The sequence below is a fragment of the Coregonus clupeaformis genome, unplaced genomic scaffold (assembly GCF_020615455.1).
Source record: "Coregonus clupeaformis isolate EN_2021a unplaced genomic scaffold, ASM2061545v1 scaf1975, whole genome shotgun sequence".
Lineage (NCBI taxonomy): Eukaryota > Metazoa > Chordata > Actinopteri > Salmoniformes > Salmonidae > Coregonus > Coregonus clupeaformis.
In genome coordinates, this window is record NW_025535429.1 from 15,189 (window position 1) to 22,782 (window position 7,594).

Genomic DNA, 7,594 nt, shown 5'->3' on the forward strand with positions numbered 1-7,594 from the left:
TTGTGCTACAGAGGACCACAATCTGCCTTTCTCTCACCTGACACCTCAGATCTCCAGCCCGTTAGCACCCCCACACCTAACACACAGAGCTTTCTCCACCGATACCACACATTTCTTCATCTCATGCCCTCCTGCACACTTGTCACATCTAGGCATCTCACGCCTACACACTGCTGCAACAGGCCCATAAACTTCACACCTAAAACACTGTAGTATTTACGGAACAAAATCGCTCACGGGATAACTGACACTTCCTACCTTGATCTTATCTGGCAGAGACTATGCATCAAAATCCAGCATGACAGATAATGTATTCTCTGTTTCCCCACGCTCTACACCGGATCTACGTCTCACCAAACGGAGGGTGTCACAGACACCTGGAATCTTCCATTTCAACTGCTCATCCTCAACACTTAAACCTAACCCCATTATCACTCCTTTCAATGCCACCCTGTTCCGGAGAGCAATTCAAGTCACAATTCCTGTCTCTAATCACGTAATCCGCAGCGCCCGCTCCCTCTGGACAGAGGAGAAACAAAAAAATCATCACGAGTCCACTCAGTTACCTTCACAAACTCAACAGTCCCCAACCTCTTCTCCACCTAACCTGACACCACATATGTATCCATTCTCTCTACAAATCTCACTCCCACTGGGCCAGAATCATCCTTATCATCCTTGGAACAAGGCCCGAGCTCTGAGTTCCTCACCGCAGGTAATTCATCCTCACTCTCGCCAGGTTCCATCTCTGAGCTACTGGAGGACGTATCCCTCTTTTTACACTAGACGATAACCTCCCTCAACACACTGCTTCCCTCTACACTCAGCTCCTTCTCGGCGTTCATCACTGCACCTGCCACCACAGTTAAGTAGTTTTAAATTGACACAATACCTGTTATCAAAGGTAACAGCTAGAGATGACGTGCAGGAGCCTGCAGTGTTGTTGTTTTGCATGATGTCTACTTTGATGATAATTAGAGTTTTATAATCTGAGAGGAAATAGAGCCGAATATTGCTAAAAGTCACGCCAGGGTAAGCCTACACGAAACACAGCCATTATTTTAAGTGTTTCTAAAATGAATAAAAAGGAAAAATGATTGGAACCATTTCCCTGTTTGACCGCTAGGTGTTGACAATTTTTGCAATAATAAAAAAATAAAAAACTGTATTCAGACTTTACTCAGTACTTTGTTGAAGCTCCTTTGGCAGTGATTACAGCCTCAAGTATTCTTGGGTATGACGCTACAAGCTTGGCATACCTGTATTTGGGGAGTTTCTCTGCAGATCCTCTCAAGCTTGTCAGGTAAGATGGGTAGTGTCGCCGCACAGCTATTTTCAGTTCTCTCTGTACTTTGCTCCGTTCATCTTTCCCTCGATCCTGACTAGTCTCCCAGTCCCTGCCACTGAAAAACATCCCCACAGCATGATGCTGCCACCACCATGCTTCGCCGTTGGGATGGTGCCAGGATTCCTACAGACGTGACGCTTGGCATTCAGGCCAAAGAGTTCAATTTTGGTTTCATCAGACCAGAGAATCTTGTTTCTCATGGTCTGAGAGTCCTTTAGGTGTCTTTTGGCAAACTCCCAGCGGGCCTTTTCATGAGGAGTGGCTTCCGTCTAGCCACTCTACCATAAAGGCCTGATTGGTGGAGTTCTGCAGAGATGGTTGTCCTTCTGGAAGATTCTCCTATCGCCACAGAACTCTGGAGCTCTGTCAGAGTGACCACCGGCTTCTCCATTTAAGAATGATGGAGGCCTTTCGATCATGTCCTTGGACTAAAATGATTGACACTCAGGTGCAAGCCTAACATCACATGCAAAGGGCCTTTGGGTAACGTAGCACATATTCAATGATATCTATTTTTCTCACGTAGGCTGTTCATTTCTGATCTTTGATACTTTTTCTGGTTTATAAACGTATCATGGTATACTACGTTAACGCTATACGTATGGGCCATATTGTTACTTGGTAGTTACTAGCAGCAGACCCTGTGTTGTGGATCATCTACCACTATTTTGGACGGTCCATACTGTAACGTTAACGTTAGTCTCAGGCTTCACTAACTAGCGTTACTGTTTTAGGTGGAGCTATTCTTTGCTACTTTTCAAACAAATACTTCGTGATATTTCACATATCATCTTGCTAGAGAGGCCTTTTGTTGTGATATTTAGGCTACTATATAGGCTACTAGCAAAAGACCCTGTGTTGTTAGGATAGATTTATGTTTGTTTCTTCCAACAGATCTTTACATATTTTCCTCACTACAAAATATTCCTGCGGTCCTTGTGGTTACTAAACATATTTTAGATATGTCTTTATGCTATAGCTTATTCCATGTTTACATCTTTGGTTAAATGACTTCAAATGCAAAACTTAAATGTACTTTGTGGAATGTCTGTGGAGTTTGTAAACTATCCAAGTTTAAATCAGGTTATTACTAGGCTTAAACAACTTCATTCATCTATTGTGTTCCTACAAGAAACTCACTTGTTGAAGGATGAGCTACTTAAAGTATGCAGGAGATGACAAGGCAAGTAGTAGCATCCTGTTTCTCCTCTCATTCTCATAGAGTTATGGTTTTAATTCACTAATCTGTTCCGTTTCAAGTGGATACTATTATAACTGATACAGCTGGTAGATACATTTTGATACAGGGAACTCTTTTGAAGGAGCATATTAATCTGGTTAATGTTTATGGTCCTAATGATGATAATCCCAAAATCTTTGAGAATTAATTTCTATTGATAGCCTCCATTCCTGTTAAAGTCCTAATGGCAGGGGACTTTAATTGCACTATTGATCTTCATCTAGATCGCTCCTCTGGTTTAGACACTTCCCACTCGCAGAGTAGAAAGAAATTACAGCATTTCATTAAGGACTTAAATCTATGTGAACCTTGGAGTACTCAGAACCCGAGTAAAAGGGAGAATTCATGTTCACATTTAAATCATATTCTCATGTAGACTACTTTTTAGTTTCTTGCTCATTGCTTCCCAATGTAGCAGGAAATGGATATGATACTATTGTTTTGAATGACCATTCCCTTGTGTGATTATTCTATAGGGATACAAAACTAGTAAAAAGGATCCTCTTGATGGTGTTTGCATCCCAGATGGTTACAGGACCCAGACTTCTTACATTACGTTGGAATGCCTATAGATATTTATTTGACATTGAACACTCACCAAACGTCAGTGAGAACCAGATGGGAGGCTTTCAAAGCACATATTTGGGGGCAAAGTATTCGTTTTACCAGTTTAAAATCAAATGAAAATCAGAAAATGAGAGCGATGGACAGCAAAATCAGAGAATTGGAGAGGGAAGCTTTTTTGGATAACTCAGTAGAATAAACATGGAATGATTTAGTCTTAAAGCTCAGTATGATGAACTTCCCACCTCAAAGGCTGCAAACAGCTTAACTAGGCTGAAACAGTCCTATGATCAAGGTGAAAAACCTGGTAAATTGCTGGCCTGGCACAGTAAGAAGTAAAATTCAGCCTTTAATGGAATTCATAATTTACAAGGACAATAATCAATGGATCCTGTAGAAATAAACCAAACATTTGCTTCCTATTACAACACACTTTACAAATCTGAATCTCCTGAGAACTGAACTAGTCAGGTCTTGATTTTCCCTCTATTTCAGAAGACACTAAATTGGATCTGGAAAAGGAATTGGATGGTGTTGAAATATCTGATGCCATTTTCGATATGAAGGGAGGTTAAGCGGAAGGTCCAGATGGGCTCCCAATAGATATTTAAGGACAAACTTCTAGGTCCACTTTTGGATATGTACAGTGCATTAGGAAAGTACTCAGACCCCTTGATTTTTTTCCACAATTTGTTACGTTACAGCCTTCTTCTGAAATGAATTAAATAAAACAATTCCTCATCAATCTACACACAATACCACATAATGAAAAAGTGAAAAGAAGTTCTTAGACATTTTTGCAAATGTATTAAAAACTACAAAAATATATTATTTACATGAGTATTATAATAAACACCTTTTGCAATGAGACTGAGATGAATGAGATCAAGGTGATCATGGTTTAGACCAGGGTTCTTCAATTCCGGTCCTGGAGGGTCGAAACACTTCTGTTTTTTATTTCTACTTGGTAGTTAATTGCACTCACCTGGTTTCCAAGGTCTTAATTAGCCCCTGATTAGAAGGAGAGGATGAAAAACAGAGGTGTTTCGGCCCTCCAGGACCAGAATTGAAGAGCCCTGGTTTAGACACTCGCAGAGTAGAAAGACATTTTGTAAATGTGATCGTTCAGATGTTGTTTTTGCAACAATTGAACAAAAAACAGTTTTGGCTTTATCATTATGGGGTATTGTGAGTAGATTGATGAGGGAAAAAAACAATTTAATCTATTTTACAATAAGGCTCTAACGTAACAAAATCTCAAAAAAGTCAAGGGGTCTGAATACTTTCCGAATGCACTGTATATAGACAGGTGTGTGCCTTTCCAAATCATGTCCAACAAACTTAATTAGATAGAATCTGCTCTTACCCTGAGAAACAGATTTCCCAATCTTCTCCTCCTCTTCTTCATCTTTAATGTTGACATTAAGCTCCAGTGTTTGACTGCAATCTTCCAGCTTCACTGATGCCATCTCTGGATATTGCGATGCAAACTGGGCTCCACTGTCACAATCAGGACCCAGTGACTGTATGTTTGGACTTATCTGAATCTGCTAGTAGTAATATAGAGAGCACAGACACAAAAGTTAGTGTTGACAGTTCTGGAAATATCTTTATTCTCTAAAAATATAATTTTTTCTTGTTCAATTATCTAATTCAGTGCTTTACTTGGACTGAAATAGGTGCCAATACTCATTTTGGGTGCCGGTACTGTTTATATTAAGGTGCAGGAGCTCCACAATACTTTTGAGCTAATACCTAACCTATAGTAGATCAATGCATAAATGACTCAAAATCCATTTAGTACAAGGTTACAGTTTGTTTTAGACAGCACTGTGTGCTATTTTCCTGAATAACCTTGTCTTCACTGTATTACTTCAATCAAAAAACAATTGTATTTCCTGTTTACACCATAGCAACATTTATTGATAAAGACTGAAACTAGTGAATATGTCTGAATATTAGTACACATGTAGAAAACTGATAATCATTACATTCTGCTTCAAAACAGTAGTGCGACCGTGAAATTGTCTCTATCTGATGCACCCGCACTGTCCTCACTGAAGTCCGTTGACGCTGACCGAGAGTAGCCGCCATTTTACCAGCATGGGAATTTTACACAAAAGCAATAATATGCTAAACGAACTCAGAAATCTCAAATAAATTGATTATTTATTAAACTAAAATGAGAAAATGATGTACCTTCACTCAGACAAACCCAAAATATCTAGCTATGTGACTTGTAAAATAGTTTTTATCACGTTCTTTCACTTACTCGGTTTGACACAAAAATAACACATCAAACCTTTACCAAACGTGATAATACATTAACGGATGTGTTAACTAGCATGGTATGACATGTTCTTTTGACATTAGAAAATTTAATCGTGCTATTACATACCTGTAGTAATAAATAGAAACGGACACAAAGGTTATCTTCTTGACTGCACAGTTCTGGCGCTTTCTTTATTGTGAAGAACGTGGGATGGGCGCGCCTGCCGAAACTTCCTGTTTCCCCACTACAACAGTGCAACGGTCCGTGCATTACGGGATCCTTGGGACGGCCCTACCAGTGTTGCCAACTCATTTTCAGGGGAAGTTGCTAGAGGCAGGTCGATTTGTTGCTAAAAGTTGCTCAAAACGATGTGATGTCTTTGCGTGATGAAGTCATTACGTAATAACGTAAAACTGCATAATTACATAGAATACACAATAACGTTAATCAAATTGACTGGCCATCTCAGTGACAAATATGATTTGACATTTGTTAGTTTAGATTTGTTTGTTTATTATCACATATTTGTATTTGTAAAAGTAATATAAACACATAACATTTATATGATCAGATATTTTTATTTATAAACACAACACATTGAATTATTGAACAATTACACATTACACATTATTGAACAATTACATTTGATTTATTTTCTTATTAACTAGTAGTGTATTGGTAGTTAGTAAACATGCTACCTAACTGATCAACAATTATAGGTACAAGCTAATAACAAGGTATATATGCTATCTTATTGAACAAGCAACTTAACTCAAATAATGATGTGTGCGCTAGGCATCTCTCTCCAGCTCTCTCCAGGTTGTTGTGCTGCTTGGCTGGCCTGCTGCTGCCTGTGCACGAGCTGAGCGCCTGCTGCTGACGTCACTCACAATGCACTTTTGCAGCCAGCCATGTGTGTTGTGACTGAGTGTGTGACAGATAAAATCGTTTTAGTGTCATTTAGAGGTAAAATGTGTGCATTTTAGTGTTTGAGTCACTTTTCAAAAGTTGTTAAAAGTTCCAAATAAGTTTTTTAAAGTAGCTACATTTGTTGCTAGGTGCTGTTTGAAAAAAAAGTTGCCAGGGTAGTCTGAAAAGTTGCTAAATCTGGCAACAAAATTGCTAAGTTGGCATCACTGGGCCCTACCCCATTACATGAGAACAGGGTATCTGCCGCTTTCTCCTCCTCCTCCGGGACACTTCTACTTTGCATAGAGTTGATCAATCTGTTGATTGTGGCCTGTGGAATGTTGTCCCATTCCTCTTCAGTAGTTGTGCGAAGTTGCTGTATATTGGTGGGAACTGGAACAAGCTGTGGTACACGTAGATCCAGCCCTCCCAAACATGCTCAATGGGTGACATGTCTTGTGAGTATGCAGGACATGGAAGAACTGGGACATTTTCAGCTTCCTGGAATTGTGTACAGATCCTTGCGACATTGGGCCCTGCATTATCATGCTGAAACATGACGTGATGTCGCCAGGACAATGGGCCTCAGGATCTTGTCATGGTATCTCTGTGCATTAAATTTGCCATTAAGAAAATGCAATTTTGTTCCTTCTCTGTAGCTTATGCCTGCCCATACCATAACCCTGACATGAACACGGGGTACTCTGTTCACGACATTGACATCAGCAAACCGCTCGCCCACACACCACCATACACTTGGTCTGCAGTTGTGAGGGTGGTTGGGCATACTGCCAAATTCTCTAAAACAAAGTTGGAGGCGGCTTATGGTAGAGAAATTACCATTAAATTATCTGACAACAGCTCTGGTGGACATTCCTGCAGTCATCATGCCAGTTACATGCGCCCTCAAAACTTGAGACATCTGTGGCATTGTCAGTGGTAGAAAAAGCACCCAATTGTCATACTTGAGTAAAAGTAAAGATACCTTAATAGAAAATGACTCAAGTAAAAGTGAAAGTCACCCAGTAAAATACTACTTGAGTAAAAGTCTAAAAGTATTTGGTTTTAAACATACTTAAGTATCAAAAGTAAATATAAATGATAAAATATACTTCACTATCAAAAGTAAAAGTAAATGCAGAAATCGTTTCAAATTCCTTATATTATGTAAACCAGACGACACCATTTTATTTTTTAAATTGTATTTATGGATAGCCAGGGGCACACTCCAACACTCAGAAATCATTTACAAACTAAATGT